Genomic DNA, 17,792 nt, shown 5'->3' on the forward strand with positions numbered 1-17,792 from the left:
CAACGTGGTAAGCTGCAATTCTGTCCAATGTCACAAGTGTTTCTTCGCGAATGTGTTGTAGCTTGCCACTCTATTCGTGGTTTTTGTCCATACTTGCGCTTATTTTAGAATCATTTTTAGAAACATATATGCCTTCTGATACTATACAAACTCTTGGATGCAAGAAAATAACCCGAATAATTCGGAAATTACGTAGGAAATGGATGCAAACAAACATTATGCTTACGACGCGTCTGACGTTCAGCTTACCTGCCGCTTGGAGCGCTAGTGTCGCTCCATCTGTCAAACGGCAACAACTTTTACAGCAGTGAGTGTCGCGACTGTTATGTTAGACTGTGGTTGCGTGAAATAATGCGTCTTCCAAACAGTTGACGAACTGCTGCCATCGATTGTCGAGCAGTGTGTGACGTGGCTCCGTCCTGATGAAACCACATGTTTTCGACGTTAAGATTAAGCTCGTACAGTCTCGGTGTAAAGAATGTTTGAAGCATTTCAACATATCGAGCGGATGTTACTGTCACTGCACTACCATCCTCACGTTCAAAAAAATAAAGGCCGATAACACCATGACATGATACAGCACACCATATTGTGACCTTGGCGCTATGTAGTGGTCGCTGGTGAAACTCACAAGGATTGTCCTATGGCCAATAATGAAAATTCTGTTTGTTCACGAATCCGTTCAGGTGGAAATGGGCTTCGTCTGATATCCATAAGTTACCAAGGAAATTAACGTCCTCGTTGATTTTAGCCAATATCTGGCTACTAAACTCCATACGTGACGCTGGGTCTCGTTCATGTAAGTGTTGCACAATCTGTAACTTATAAGGATGGAAGTCTAATTCGTGCAGTATTCTTTGTAAGCTTCGTCGCTTAATCCCTAGCGAAGATGTATGCTGTCGAAAGGAGCGGCGAGGACTTCTCTCGATTGCAGCTCTAGCAGCTGCAATGTTCTCTGGGGTACGTACCGTTGGAATGCCACCTGGAGGTTTCTTTTTCAAGGCAGATCCTGTTTCTTCAAAATTACGCACCCACGTTGTAATCGCATGCGCAGATGGGACACGTCCATGACGTCCAAGCTGGTAATGCTGTCGAAATGTTCCACCATTTTTGTAAAACGCTCTCACAGCTACTGCACGTTCCGCACCAGTCCAGTTCTCAATGATTACTAAATGGCAATGCGTTCACATCAATTGTGCAAAGTTTCGAACATCTGTCGGCGCTACAGTGGTGCCAACTGTAACGTTCAAAATTTCCCGTTCCCCTGCGCCACCCTGTATAAATAATATAATATGTCTTTTGCAGAAGGAGGAGTTTAAGAATCTAGATTTCATATTTTTGGTTGAATTGGCAATGGTTTTGGTGCACGGAGAGCCAAAACTCAGTATCCTGCAAGTGGGTGGGCCAGAGTTTCGCCCCGGAAGGAAGCAGAAAAGGAAATCTCGAAGCGGACGTGTGGACGGGTCGTCGTGTGCGAGATGGGAGGGGCCAGCAGAGAAAATCGGGACGACGTCGGTGGCGGCTGCAGCAGAGCCGGCCAGTGCGGCGTGGGACGTTGGCCCGGGTCGAGGCGAGGCGCTTCCCGCGGGAAAACCACTCGCTGCTGCGTGCGTGCGTGCGCGAGGGCCGCTGCTGCTCGACGGCTCCTGCAGCCTCCGTTTTGCAGGTCAGGCCCGTCTCAATATTTACCCACACTCCAAGTGCGAATATCTTGTTACACTTAACCGGTCCCCTTTATGAACATCTGAAGATACGCATTGCTGTAACCAGGCACATTTACGAATTTGAGCTGTCCGCTGCGTGTTACATCCTTCATCAAGTGTATTTATGCCTATTATTTTTGCACGGCTGCATTATATGTACGACTTTTGGCTAACCTGTGGCAGTATCTTTCAGTGGTTACAATCTCCTTTCCGATTCGCATTCGTATCATATATTATACACTGTGTACATTGTGTACCTGATCGTGCGCTTTTGCTTGGCCCCTTTGTGATTGGTGGAAGTCATCTGTCTTTTTTCCGCTCCTGTATATTTACGGTCGGTGCTAACATTAGCTGCGTAACAGTTTTGTGCGCCGTAACAATAAGCACCTGTTGTGAATATAGTGTTGATCCTCGTGCGGTGTTGTGCGTAGTGATCGTTAATGAATACAGAAGTGAGAGAAGAGACTGTACTTGGTCCTTGTAGCGACTCGCCATCAACTGTAGTGTCTCTTCTGCGACGCAGTAACAATTGCCATATTAAAAGCCCGCCCGGCTAGCCGCGCGGTCTAACGCGCTGCTTCCCGAGCGGGAAGGCGTGCCGGTCCTCGATACGGATCCGCCCGGCAGATTTGTGTCGAGGTCCGGTGTGCCGGCCAGCCTGTGGATGGTTTTTAAGGCGGTTTTTTATCTGCTTCGGCGAATGCGGGCTGTTTCCGCTTAGGCCGGCCGCGGTGGTCTCGCGGTTAAGGCGCTCAGTCCGGAACCGCGCGACTGCTACGGTCGCAGGTTCGAATCCTGCCTCGGGCATGGATGTGTGTGATGTCCTTAGGTTAGTTAGGTTTAAGTAGTTCTAAGTTCTAGGGGACTGATGACCACAGATGTTAAGTCCCATAGTGCTCAGAGCCATTTGAACCATTTGTTTCCGCTTATTCCGCCTCACTTACACTATGTCGGGGATTGCTGCTCAAACAGTCTCCACGTACGCGTACTCCATAATTACTCTACCACGCGAACATTTGGGGTTACATTCGTCTGGTGTGACACGTTCCCGGCGGGGGTGGTTCCGTGTGGGGCGGCGGTGGGATGGGTCGACTGCTGTGACCTGTTGTGGGATTGTGGACCACAGTGGGCTACGGCGGGACGAAGCCTCTCCGTCCTTTCTAGGTCCCCTGTTCAATACGCAATACACAATTGACCTATTACACGTTCATTCCTTTTATAAACTGTAAGCTGACTGCTGTGGGAGGACACGGGGCTTTTCCCAGGAGCCAATGTGTTACGAGCCGGTAGCAGGCTTCCGCTCTCAGCGTTATCTGCGGAGGGACCAAGTAAAAGTGTACGATCAGTACCTTGGCCAGCCGATGTGGCCGAGCGGTTTTAGGCGCTTCAGTCTGGAACCGAGCGACCGCTGCGATCGCAGGTTCGAATCCTGCCTCGGGCATGGATGTGTGTGATGTCCTTAGGTTAGTTAGGTTTAAGTAGTTCTACGTTCTAGGGGACTGAAGACCTCAGATGTTAAGTCCCATAGTGCTCACAGCCATTTCCATTTCCAGTACCTTGCTCGTAACAAGAATAAACTTGAAGTAAACAAACACAAACTCGATGATTGGTCAGCACCCGTAGCATACGTACACCTGCTTTCTTGCTCTCGTGGAAAAATTGTCTATGATACTGTATTACCATAAATGAAACTTTAAGATATGTTAACGTATTAACATCTACAAACTTTTTCTTAATCATACTTTATCTAAGTAATTTTTATTTCAAAAATAGTGTATAGTCGCAGTCTCTGTAGTGTTCTGTTCTGATAATCGCGCCCATTGCTACGTAGTGTCAAAATCGCTGACGCTACATCCTGCTCTGTAGTGCAACAAGCTCGTGTAACCCCGTTAAAAAGTGGCGAGAAACAGATTGTTCTCAAAGTTTTTCACAAGTTTACAGAAAAAATGGCGTTGAAGTTTTATGAGGACTAAGCTTAAGGCATTCTCGTAGACGGGAGCATAGTTTTATCTGAAGCGTTGTGGCATCGTAATCCGGGAAAGGCCATACATCGCTAATTCAAATCTCTCTTTAGTCCAATTTTTTCGTTGTTTAGAATACCTTCATCTTTTAATTATAAAATTCATCAAATACATAATTAAAACATAATCATCAGTTTGTATGAAATATGCTCGTATTCTTGTTTCTAATGACAATTGCATGCAAAATTCCAGTTTTCAGTGCAAATATTTAAATTAATAAAACAAAACAAATCAAATTTATAGGACAAAATACAAAAAAATCATAGACGTTTTATTTGGACTATGTCCGTTGTTTTACGCCAGACGTGTTATCTCACACGAGCCAGAGTGATAAACGTCGTAGCTCGTAGAAACATATGAAATAATAATCCTCGCGGCATCGGGAACATCATACAAATGCTGCATTTTTACGGTTGTCATCTTACCATTGCACTATGAAGCCAACAGAATTGATCCAGAGCCAAGTTACGGAATTTGTCGCGAGAAATAAGTCTGCCAGGTGTACTGGACTTAAAATGTACAAAGCTTTGTCAGACGTCAGTGACTATTGTACGCGCAAACTAAGTTGACGCTAGGCGCGGTGGCTGATGAGAGCGACTGCAAAGGCATTTCCCATTTACAGCCGCTCGCACCATCCAGCGCGCCGAGTGTCAACTATGTTTACGCGATTAATAATGCTGGCGGGAGACAGAACGGACGTCGTAAGAGAAACGAAGAAAGTGTGGCGCTTGGATAGCTTCCTGTATTCTATTGTTGATCGACTTATTGTCAACGTGGCAGATGATCTAAAATTGAAATGTATTTCTCGGACCGAGCGAGGTGGCGCAGTGGTAACACACTGGACTCGCATTCGGGAGGACGACGGTTCAATCCCGCGTCCGGCCATCCTGATTTAGGTTTTCCGTGATTTCCCTAAATCGCTCCAGGCAAATGCTGGGATGGTTCCTTTGAAAGGGCACGGCCGACTTCCTTCCCCATCCTTCCCTAATCCGATGAGACCGATGACTTCGCTGTTTGGTCTCTTCCCACAACCAACCAACTGTATTTCTCGGATTCGGACACGGAAGGAGTTCAGAATTACAAAGCCGACTGACTGTAAGTAGGACCTTGATTGGTTTCAATATTTAACCATACGATGAAATCCGTGCAGCAAGTTTTTTAGCCACACATAGCTCTTGCAGGAAAATTACCCTGTGTGTATGTTAGGAATTTTCATTACTCTTGTTTTTGATTATGATACTACGTTAGCTAAGAACGAGAAAATGTTACGCTCTCCGTCTGGTTGCCTAAGAACTGTGCGGTGTTACTGGTACTTTGCCGAATATTAATCATTGTGTTTAAAAATTAAATTACATGAGAAGCTATATTGTTTCTCTGCTCGCCTCTTTTTACGTCTTAATTGCAGCTTTCACATAATTGCCGGTTAGGCTGACTGGCCAGTGCTGTTCAAGTTACATGCGCCGGTAAAGTTGTTATCGACGTGTGTGTAGCGCAAGCGTAAATCGTAACCCTCGTACTTGATTGTATTCGAGACAGCTTGGCTTCGTCTCAACGTGAGACGAAATCTAATCAGATTCTAGCAAACACAGAAGAACACATGGTGTAATATTTACATCAGGTTTATTCTTACCATGAACACATACAGTACATTCATACTAAATTAACTGGCATAAGTCCACTTGTTGATGTACGTATAATCCTCCGAAAAGCACAGTGAAAAGTCTAACATCCTAAATATCACTCGCTACAGCAATGTACATTTTCAGTTGATATCTGTACTTTCGCAACTCCTTTACGTACTAAAAATTTAATGTATATTCGCGTTCCCTGTACATCTAATACATCTACAGGGATAGGACAAAAATATGGAGACACTGCCAGAAATGCATGCCTGAACATAAACGCAGATGCTCGCAAAGCCGGCAGGTTGCGCTGTTGTATTTGAACACGACCGGTTGCTGTGCAACGCTCTCAATACGCTGCAAGTGTCGATCGTGGTCGGGGCAATGCTGTGTGTAGCTGTGAGTGCATTATGTCGAAGTCAAGTGAAGTTGGCCGCGGGCCGGGCAATCTGTTGGCGCTTGTGCAGTGAGTGCTTTCGTTGTCACGTATCTAATATTTATATCGCACACAGGGAAAGTGCTGAAACACCATCCGCAGAGTCACAGTGCAGACAAATGTGTGTGTTGAGTGACCGTGGCGGACGGTCATTGAAGAGGACATCTGCAAAAGTCACTACAGAACTGAATTTCGCACTCGCGAACCCTGTCACCACCAAAACACACGAAATCAGTAGGGAAATACAGAGGAAGCTGGGATTCCAAAACCATTCATCAGTGACGGATATACCCGTAACAGGAAAATGTGGTGCCGAAGCCTGGACTATAAAGCAATGGGGGAAGTCATTTCGCCAGATGAGTCTTGTTGCACACTGATCCACCTTCTGGTCGACTTTACGTCCCAAGAGTGAAACACGACGGAGGATTCGGTTATGGTTTGGGCAACCATATCGTGGTATTCCATGAGTACTCCCGTGGGTACTCCGCAAGGATGCATTACTGCCAAGGATTATGAGTCCGTTTGGGCTGATCAGGCTCATCCTGTAGTACAATATTTGTTCCCCAGTCGTGACGCTGTGTTCCAAGACGATAGGACTCATGTTCACACAGATCGCATCGACCAGACCTGGTTTTGTCAGCACGAGGAGACACTGACGGACCTCACCTGGCCACCACAATCACCAGATCTCAGTATTATTGATCTTTTGTGGTATAGTTGGGAGAGAAGCGTGCGTGATCGCTGTCGACCTTCATAGTCGTTTCCTGAACTTGCCACTATTTTGCTGGAATAATGGTATAAGATTCCCTTTAAAACCATATAGGACCTGTGTTTGTCCATTCCCAGACTACTGGACACTGTATTGAATGCCAACAGGCTTCCTACATAGTATTAATCATGGTAATGAGTTTTTGGTGTCACCATGTTTTGGTTCACTGTTTGTATATCAGAGATGCTCAGAGAACATAAAATTTGTCTCTTTGGAAGAAAGGGACGTTCTTGAACAAATTAAGAGAATCGATAATCGAGGAAGGCTGGGTGACTATTCAGCTGCCAGATTGCCTCGCGGAAAAATCATGAGAAGAAGGGTGGATAGGGCGTGTACGGAGAAAGATAACTTTTCCCTCGCTCAGTACACGAGTGGAACAGGATAAAAACTGCACCTCACTGTAGAATAGGTTGCAAAGTAAGCAGAGAAAATGGCGAAATGGCTCTGAGCACTATGGGACTCAACTTCTGAGGTCATCAGTCCCCTAGAACTTAGAACTACTTAAACCTAACCAACCTAAGGACAACACAAACATCCATGCCCGAGGCAGGATTCGAACCTGCGACCGTAGCAGTCTTGCGGTTCCAGACTGCAGCGCCTTTAACCGCACGGACACTTCGGCCGGCAGTAAGCAGAGAGATGCAGACGCAGAGGAAACCGTAGACTACGGTTGCTGCCTCTGTACCTGTTTGTTTATTGTGATTATCATCTACCTTGAGTACACCACACGCATAATGCTCAAGGGAGTCATACAAATATTTTATTAGCAACTCTTCCTCATAGAGGACCTGCAGTCTTTGGTCTCCTTCAAATGAACTGAAGCAGGTAATTGTTTACAGACGTCTTAGGAAACGATACCTGCAGTTTTTATCTCTTTACAGCTTAACTTAAGACATAGTACTGTTTTACGACATCAGTGTGTTTACATTACGACCGAGTTTTTTTGATCCACTGTCGTTAGCCTCTCTAATTCCCATCGGTTTCAGACCATGCCCTAGCTGAGATTTTTCGTGCTTTCTCAACGCGGCGGCTAACACTCTCTTCCTGACGACGAGCAGTGTTATGGATTGAAGTCGGACAACGATCACAGCAACATTATTTTTGGTAGCACCTGACAAAAACAATTAGAAAAGGTGACAAAATATTGTCTACGGTGAAACCCATAAAATTTCGAGATTACATAGTCTTTTAGTAACTTCTTTAGCCGTTTCCGCACTTACAACAAAATTTTGAGCTTCCTTGTTGTTTAGAAACTACACTGAAGAGCCAGAGAAACTGGTACACCTGTCTAATATCGTGTAGGGCACCAGCGGGCACGCAGAAGTGCCGCATCACGACGTGACATGGAATCGACTAATGTCAGAAGTAGTGCTGGAGGGAATTCACACCATGAATCCTGCAGGGCTGTCCATAATTCGGTAAGAGTACGAGGGGGTCGAATCTCTTCTGAACAGCACGTTGCAATGCATCCCAGATATGCTCAATAATGTTCATGTCTGGGGAGTTTCGTGGCCAGCCGAAGTGTATAAACTCATAAGAGTGTTCCTGGAGCCACTCTGTAGATATTCTGCACGTGTGGGGTGTCGCATTGTCCAGCTGGAATTGTCAAGTCGGTCGGAATGCATGGATGCAGTTGATCACGCAGGATGCTTACGTACGTGTCACCTATTAGAGTCGTATTAGACGTATCAGGTGTCCCATATCTCTCTAGCTGCACACGCCCCACACCATTACAGAGCCTTCACCAGCTTGAACAGTTCCCTGCTGACCAGCAGGGTCCATGGATTCACGACGTTGTCTCCATACCCGTACACATTCATCTCTCGATATAGTTTCAAACGAGACTCGTCTGACCAAGCAACATGTTTCCAGTCATCAACAGTCCAATGGCGGTGCTGACGGGCCTAGGAGAGGCGTAAAGCTTTGCGTTGTGCAGTCATCAAGGGTACACGAGTGGGCCTTTGGCTCCGAAAGCCCATATCGATGATGATTAGTTGAAACTTGTTGATGGCCCAGCATTGAAATCAGCAGAAATTTGCAGAAAGGTTGTACTTGTGTCACGTTGAATGATTCTCTTCAATCGTCATTGGTCCCGTTCTTGCAGGACATTTTTCCAGCCGCAGCGATGTCGGAGATTTCATGTTTCACCAGACTCCTGATATTCACGGTACACTCGTGAAATGGTCGTGCTGGAAAATCCCCACTGCATCGCTACCTCGGAGATGCTGTATCCCATCGCTCGTGCGCCGACTACAACATCACGTTCAAACGCACTTAAATTTTGATAACCTGCCATTGTAGCAGAAGTAACCGATCTAACAACTGCGCCATACACTTGTTGTCTTATATAGGCATTGCCGACCGCAGCTCCATATTGTGCCAGTTTACGTATCCCTGTATTTGAATACGCATGCCTATACCAGTTTGTTTGGCGCTTCAGTGTATATGGGAGCTATCTCTCAATTACGAAACGATTGCAGGTTCTCATACTATGAAGTTTCCTTTGTTCACTTGAGGGAGACTACAGTGTTGCTGAATATTTACTTCATGTATAAGCTGACGTAAAAACGGTGGTTTACTTTTTTTGAAGTGATGCTGCGTGCCAGCAGCGGACAATCAAGTGCTTGGAAAATCTATCAGACTAGACCGTACCATACTGGACTGCAAACCTTAAGGATGAAGTCCACTTTCGCGTAGTAAGATAGGTCGATGAAACTTGGACCACGATCATGTTCAGCAATGCTGAACTTACCCTCATGTGGAGAGAGGTGGGAACACATGAATGCGCCCAGAACATTGTCCAACATGATCGCTTTGATGGTCCAGGTGTTATTATGTGGGGAGGCATAATGTTGCATGGACGTACTGGCCTCGAAGTGTTTGCACACGGTGCTCTATGTGCGTCTTTTCAGGGTTGCATTTGGCCCTGACTTCATTTTTGTAGATGAGAGTGCGAGACCGCATCGAACTGCGCGGGTGGAGGAGCTCTTGGAACGAGACGGTATGCTACGTATGGCATGGCCTGCCCGTTCCCCGACTTAAATCACATCGAGTACGTACGAGATGGGGAGGCGTGTTGCAGTACGTCCGCGTGTGCCAACAACCATCCATCAGTTTGAACAGAGCTGGTGTTAGAATGGAAAGCCCTACCACAAGCACTGCCTACCATTCTTGTGGCCAGCTTGGGAGCACGTTACAGAGCATGCACGGCCAGCCGTGGTGATCACACACGCTTTGAAGAGCCATTTCCTGTCTTTTGTTAAGTCCAGGGGACAGTGATAAGTCTCGGTAACCACAGTGCAATTGTTGTTGTTGAATGAAAATGCCATTTCTGTTCTTCTGACCGCGAATTTCACTCACTTACCTTCTGTACTACGCTTTAGTAGTTATTTCTAAGTATGGCCGGAGTTTCATCGAGCTATTTGAGTTGGCAGTGACACATCATGCGAAAGCTGCTTTCGTCCTGACGTTCTGCGCACCAGTGTAGCTTCCGAAGTCGGTGAGCGTCTGAGAAAGGTCGAAAACTCAAGGCAGCTGTTTACTTGCTCCTGTGCTCTGCTGTGACCCTAGCTTCTTGCTGCCCTATGAATAGAAACTACTAGTGAGCAATTACAATTATTTGATTTGTAATGTACAGGTTGAAGCTCGCGACGGTCGCTGGATTATTTGATGCCATAATGAGAGCAGCGGGCATTAAAAAATGGTTCAAATGGCTCTAAGCACTATGGAACTTAACATCTGAGGTCATCAGTCCACTAGACTTAGAACTACTTAAACCTAACTAACCTAAGGACATCACACACATTCATCCCCGAGGCAGGATTCGAGCCTGCGACCGTAGCAGCAGCGCGGTTCCTGACTGAAGCGCCTAGAACCTCTCGGTCACCGCGGCCGGCGGCTGAGTGCACACCGTTGCTGTCCTCCCAGCAAGGAAAAATCCCTCTGGTCCTCTGCTTATTTGTTAGTAGTCAGACATAATGACCACTGAGCTACGGACTGGAAACATACAATATTTATGTATGTAATACAAACTCGTGTCTCTCCTTCCACTGGTGGGACGTATCGTGGGCTCCTACAACAGCGCTTCAGCTTTTCATATTGTTACTACTTATGACTGACTTACACACGTCGTAACTAGCATAGCCACTGTAAGCTGCTTGCGCGGAGAGAGGCAGGAGTGCAAACTGGTTTTCAAGTTTGTTCCTGCAGCGCAGAAGCTCCGTGTCTATTCAAGCCGCTAGCTACCCAGCGCGCTATGCATCGCAGAGTTTGTATTGGAAATTTAGAATAACCCCTTACATCGACCTGTTGTGGGCACAATATGTGCAGTCCTTCTTCAACGTGCTTTCGTAATGGAATCTGTATGAGGGATACTCTTGTCCTTTTTTGAAATTTCTTCAGCAAATCTAAGTGCGTTGTCGAGAGGTACCTTAAGGGAACTGACTGTAAAGAAGTTGGTTTTCATTTTACGCCTTTGCCTGACTTATTTACGTATGCTTTTAGATGTGCTGGGATAGCAATCCAAGGTGTTTCTTATGGGCATTTTGAGGTTTCTAGAGTCTTCTGACATAATTTTCTATTTTATGGTTATGTTTCAGCTGATCTAGCTGCTCACCTCACACAGTAACCGTTTGCCATCGAGTCTAGGAAAGGACGCGGCTTTTAACTGAATCAGCATATCCGATTAGTCGTCATTAACCTGGTACAGAGGTCAAACATTTACTTTCTTACACCGTAACCATTCAAGAAAATTCTTTCCTTCTCCTTCTAAAAATAAAAAAAAAAGAGCACTTACAACCTGCAATCCAAATTAGATGCTTGACAGACCTGATTTGCTCTAACGCATCGACGAGTCGTCTCGGATCATGCCAGCATCTAAGGTGAACGGAAATGTTTCAGACCTACCGCTAAATGAGAATCTTGCCAAGCCTAGATTACTAAACCCTCATAAAATTTGCGATTGAAGATAGTACCATGTCGCGGTTCCCCCGATCTGGTATCGTCAGTATAGGGCGTAAAACAGGAAATGTTTTTACTTATTTTGTTTGTGACGTACCAATAGAGACCTTACAAATGTAATTAATTAGTGCCTAAACTCTAAATTTTGACTACCTTTGAACAAAATATGAAGTAGTAAAATTTACGATGGTTTACGAGAGCTGATCAACGAAGACTGAGACATTTTTTCCTTTAGCTTCCGTGAAAGTTTCCTCTCTCTACCACATTTAAAAAGGTCAGAGTTTTATGTATAACGTCCATAGGCGGCAGCACTCTCGTATCAGTAGGTTATTAGCATTGCTCTATGTGTAGACGTTCATTGCATTTCGCATACCAAATAATGGACTGAAGCGAGAGGAGCATTAGAGAGCGATAAAGTTCAGTAGGTTCGCCTAAACTATGTTGTTTGTTGTTGTGGTCTTCAGTCCTGAGACTCGTTTGATGCAGCTCTCCATGCTAATCTATCCTGTGCAAGCTCCTTCACCTCCCAGTACCTACTGCAACCTACATCCTTCTGAATCTGCTTATTGTATTCATCTCTCGGTCTCCCTGTACGATTTTTACCCTCCACACTGCCCTCCAATGCTAAATTTGTGATCCCTTGATGTCTCGGGACATGTCCTACCAACCGATCCCTTCTTCTAGTCAAGTTGTGCCACAAACTTCTCTTCTCCCCAATCCTATTCAATACTTCCTTATTAGTTACGTGATCTACCCACCTAATCTTCAGCATTCTTCTGTAGCACCACATTTCGAAAGCTTCTATTCTCTTCTTGTCCAAACTGGGTATCGTCCATGTTTGACTTCCATACATGGCTACACTCCATACAAATACTTTCAGAAACGACTTCCTGACACTTAAATCTATACTCGATGTTAACAAACGTCTCTTCTTCATAAACGCTTTCCTTGCCATTGCCAGTCTACATTTTATATCCTCTCTACTTCGACCATCATCAGTTATTTTGCTCCCCAAATAGCAAAACTCCTTTACTACTTTAAGTGTCTCATTTCCTAGTCTAATTCCCTCAGCATCACCCGACTTAATTCGACTTCATTCCATTATCCTCGTTTTGCTTTTGTTGATGTTCATCTTATATCCTCCTTTCAAGACACTGTCCATTCCGTTCAACTGCTCTTCCAAGTCCTTTGCTGTCTCTGACAGAATTACAATGTCATCGGCGAACCTCAATGTTTTTATTTCTTCTCCCTGGATTTTAATACCTACTCCAAATTTTTATTTTGTTTCCTTTACTGCTTGCTCAATATACAGATTGAATAACATCGGGGAGAGGCTACAACCCTGTCTCACTCGTTTCCCAACCACTGCTTCCCTTTCATGCCCCTCGACTCTTATAACTGCCATCTGGTTTCTGTACAAATTGTAAATAGCCTTTCGCTCCCTGTATTTTACCCCTGCCACCTTTAGAATTTGAAAGAGAGTATTCCAGTCAACATTGTCAAAAGCTTTCTCTAAGCCTACAAATGCTAGAAACGTAGGTTTGCCTTTCCTTAATCTTCCTTCTAAGATAAGTCGTAGGGGTGCCTCACGTGTTCCAACATTTCTACGGAATCCAAACTGATCTTCCCCGAGGTCGGCTTCAACCAGTTTTTCCATTCGTCAGTAAATAATTCGCGTTAGTATTTTGCAGCTGTGACTTATTAAACTGATAGTTTGGTAATTTTCACATCTGTCAACACCTGCTTTCTTTGGGATTGGAATTATTATATTCTTCTTGAAGTCTGACGGTATTTCGCCTGTCTCGTACATCTTGCTCACCAGATGGTAGAGTTTTGTCGGGACTGGCTCTCCCAAGGCCGTCAGTAGTTCTAATGGTATGTTGTCTACTCCCGGGGCCTTGTTTCGACTCAGGTCTTTCAATGCTCTGTCAAACTCTTCACGCAGTATCGTATCTCCCATTTCATCTTCATCTACATCCTCTTCCATTTCCATAATATTGTCCTCAAGTACATCGCCCTTGTATAGACCGCCTATATACTCCTTCCACCTTTCTGCTTTCCCCTCTTTGCTTAGAACTGGGTTTCCATCTGAGCTCTTGATATTCATACAAGTGGCTCTCTTTTCTCCAAAGGTCTCTTTAATTTTCCTGTAGGCTGTATCTATCTTACCCCTAGTGAGATAAGCCTCTACATCCTTACATTTGTCCTCTAGCCATCCCTGCTTAGCCATTTTGCACTTCCTGTCGATCTCATTTTTGAGACGTTTGTATTCCTTTTTGCCTGCTGCATTTACTGCATTTTTATATTTTCTCCTTTCATCAATTAAATTCAATATTTCTTCTGTTACCCAAGGATTTCTACTACCCTCGTCTTTTTACCTACTTGATCCTCTGCTGCCTTCCACTACTTCATCCCTCAGAGCTACCCATTCGTCTTCTACGGTATTTCTTTCCCCCATTCCTGTCAATTGTTCCCTTACGCTCTTCCTGAAACTCTGTACACCCTCTGGTTTAGTCAGTTTATCCAGGTCCCATCTCCTTAAATTCCCACCTTTTTGCAATTGCTTCAGTTTAAATCTACATTTCATAACCAATATATTGTGGTCAGAGTCCACATCTGCCCCTGGAAATGTCTTACAATTTAAAACCCGGTTCCTAAATCTCTGCCTTACCATTATATAATCTATCTGATACATTTTAGTATCTCCAGGATTCTTCCATGTATACAACCTTCTTTTACGATTCTTGAACCAAGTGTTAGCTATGATTAAGTTATGCTCTGTGCAAAATTCTACCAGACGGCTTCCTCTTTCATTTCTTAGCCCCAATCCATATTCACCTGCTATGTTTCCTTCTCTCCCTTTTCCTACTGTCGAATTCCAGTCACCCATGACTATTAAATTTTCGTCTCCCTTCACTATCTGAATAATTTCTTTTATGTCATCATACATTTCTTCAATTTCTTCATCATCTGCAGAGCTAGTTGACATATAAACTTGTACTACTGTAGTAGGCATGGACTTCGTGTCTATCTTGGCCACTATAATACGTTCACTATGCTGTTTGTAGTAGCTTACCCGTACTCCTATTTTTTTACTCATTGATAAACCTAGTCCTGCATTACCCCTATATGATTTTGTATTTATAACCTTGTATTCACCTGACCAAAAGTCTTGTTCCTCCTGCCACCGAACTTCACTAATTCCCACTATATCTAACTTTAACCTATCCATTTCCCTTTTTAAATTTTCTAACCTACCTGCCCAATTAAGGGATTTGTCATTCCACACTCCGATCCGTAGAACGCCAGTTTTCTTTCTCCTGATAACGACGTCCTCCTGAGTAGTCCCCGCCCGGAGATCCGAATGGGGGACTATTTTACCTCCGGAATATTTTACCCAAGAGGACGCCATCATCATTTAACCATACAGTAAAGCTGCATGCCCTCGGGAAAAATTACGGCTGTAGTTTCCCCTTGCTTTCAGCCGTTCGCAGTACCACAACAGCAAGGCCGTTTTGGTTAGTGGTACAAGGCCAGATCAGTCAATCATCCAGACTGTTGCCCCTGCAACTACTGAAAAGGCTGCTGCCCCTATTCAGGAACCACACGTTTGTCTGGCCTCTCAACAGATACCCCTCCGTTGTGGTTGCACCTACGGTACGGCTATCTGTATCGTTGAGGCACGCAAGCCTCCCCACCAACGGCAAGGTCCATGGTTCATGGGGAGGGGGGGGGGGGGGGGAACTAAACTATACAACCACTGAAATATACGTAAAGCAGCAGCAGGCATACGGTTAAGATACACTACCTCGTGCAACGGTGTTTAAGTGTCAAATAACTTCCGGGAATTCAGCCAGGCGGTCGCTGAAAGTGTTACCTGGCTGAATTCCCGGAAGTTATTTGAAAGTTGTATACGCCAGGAGAAACTCAGGTCTCACGGTGTTTAAGTGGTTCAAGGACTTCAAAAAAGGCTGACATGTCTACCTTAAGCAAAGTGGGCCTGATGTTTCGGATTCTGTTGTAGCTGAAGGCAACATCAACATAGCTGCTGTGATTGTCCGTGAGGATCGACAGATAGTATTACATAGTCTCATTGATGTACTGAGAATTTCGTATGGCAGTGTCTTTGCGATTATGCGTGATGATCTCTGTACGTTCCGTGTCTGTGCCCGTTGGGTGCCAAGTTTATTGACACCCGAACAAAAGGCTGTGCAAATGGCGACAGGCCGTGAGGTGTTGCATCTCTTTGCTGATGGAACGGATCCATTTCTGGACTCAAAAATGTTCAAATGTGTGTGAAATCTTATGGGACATAACTGCTAAGGTCATCAGTCCCAATGCTTACACACTACTTAACCTAAATTATCGTAAGGACAAACACACACACCCATGCCAGAGGGAGGGCTCGAACCTCCGCCGGGACCACCCGCACAGTCCATGACTGCAGCGACGTAGACCGCTCGGCTAATCTCGCGCGGATCTGGACTCAATTATCACCCGTGATGAGACATGGCTGCATCATTGTGATCCAGAAAGAAGGCGAGGCAGCACAATGTGCAAATCGACAGGTTCTCGAACACTGAAAAGGTGAACGTTTATCCATCTGCAGGGAAAGCGATGGTGGTCACATTTTTTGACTGTCGTGGAATGGTTTACCAGCATGCAGTTTCCTCTCACACTACCATTACAGCAGCATGCATCACGTCAGTACTGGCTAAACTGAGGAAGCAGATTGCACGGAAACGACCATTACTTTCTTGAATTGGGTGGTGGCTTCATCTTCACAATGTGCGGCCTCACGTTGCAAATCAAATCATGCAGTTTCTGCCTCAGTTCAACATTACTGTGATTTTCCCTATTACTAAGGGAAAAGCTTCGGGGTATTCGATTTGTGAACTGTGAAGCAGTGCTCAAGAAAAGTGAGCGATCGTCAAGGACGTGACAAAGAATGGTCTGCACAATGTGTTCGACGACTGGCAGAGAAGCTGTAAAAAGTGCATTCACATAGGAAGCGACTACTGTGAAAAAGATAATATAAAAACTGAAATGGAGTTATAAACTTTTGTGAATAAAAATCGGTCTCAGTCTTTGTTGATCAGCCCTCATAGTAATAATGTAATACTTTCCTTCATTGAGTGTTCTAGGGTTAAGCAGACGTCAGACTGCTGTCCAGCCAAGTGGAGTTATGTTCTCCATGGATCCCTGGAATGATGTCACGATGGTTCTTTAAACACAAGACCTCGAATAATGTTTTCCACATTCTCATTTTATCACAGTTTGCACTTCGTCACTAGTAACCCTCTTTTCCGTACTGAGATGCACATCATGTTGCGAATGAATATCGATAGAGGTATAATAGTGCTGATTAATGACAAGAATTCGCTACTGGTGGCCTAGTCTCACTGCCTCTAGATCACAGAGTCCTAGGTTCAACTCCCGGCCGGATCGGAGTTTCTTTTCGCTCGGGGACTCAATGCCTGTGCAGTCCTAATCGTTTCTCCTCACCTTCACCACAAAGACACGCAATTCACCGAAGTGGCGTCAAAGAGAAACACCAGGCGGCCAAGCAATCCCAGACGGGATCTCAGTAATGCCGTACGGTCATTTCATTTTGTGAAACTCCCGTGTTATGAAAAATAATCCGTTGCGGAATTGACTGTTTTTGAGACAGACCAACCGTTAAGAATCAGTGGTAGATTAAACGTGCATAATTGATTAAATTAACGCTTTAGAAGATTGTGGCCCTAGCAATGAAACTTAAGTTGGGGTATTCACAAGTTATCATTCAAATACACTGATAGTGACAGACGATTTGCTAACTACGTGAATCAGAAGTATAACTTGGGTGATGTCTGTATTTATTACAAAAATTTAAGTGCACGATAAAGAAGAAGAATGATGGAATAACAAATAATGGTGGAATAACAAATAATAGAAGGCATGAGTAATCAACAAGATTTATTCCTCCACAATACAGACGGAAAACAGAATGATACAACACTTCAGTGACTGAGCTACCGCTGCCCCTAGTACGGTGATCAGCAAAATCCGTGGATGAATCCGGTGGCTGGAGCATCGAGTAGTAGAAATCTCTGAATAGTCCTGTTCGAAACGTAGTGGTCGTCCAGATGAGGGCAGACCGAATGGTGTGACGTCGAGGTATCAGCAGTTGTGAAGTCCAAGACGAGACTGTAGGTTGAGGGGCCGAATGCGCTTATAAAGCCCTGGCGGCGTAGGAATATACGCGCCGTCGATGAGTCGATTATGGCGTGGCACAGCGTC

The 17,792-nt window shown here is 44.9% G+C and overlaps 1 protein-coding gene across 1 annotated transcript in view; it reads left to right on the forward strand.

Annotated features, from left to right (window-relative positions):
- The first annotated feature begins 1,600 nt into the window (after positions 1–1,600).
- LOC126252409 (uncharacterized) overlaps positions 1,601–17,792 on the forward strand; it is a 131,649-nt gene continuing 115,457 nt past the window's right edge. Inside the window, exon 1 of the mRNA XM_049953299.1 lies at positions 1,601–1,666. The gene's annotated coding sequence lies outside the window, so the exon portion shown is untranslated. The remainder of the gene's footprint in view (positions 1,667–17,792) is intronic.

Source organism: Schistocerca nitens, chromosome 4 (genome assembly GCF_023898315.1).
Source record: "Schistocerca nitens isolate TAMUIC-IGC-003100 chromosome 4, iqSchNite1.1, whole genome shotgun sequence".
NCBI classification, from domain to species: Eukaryota; Metazoa; Arthropoda; class Insecta; order Orthoptera; family Acrididae; genus Schistocerca; species Schistocerca nitens.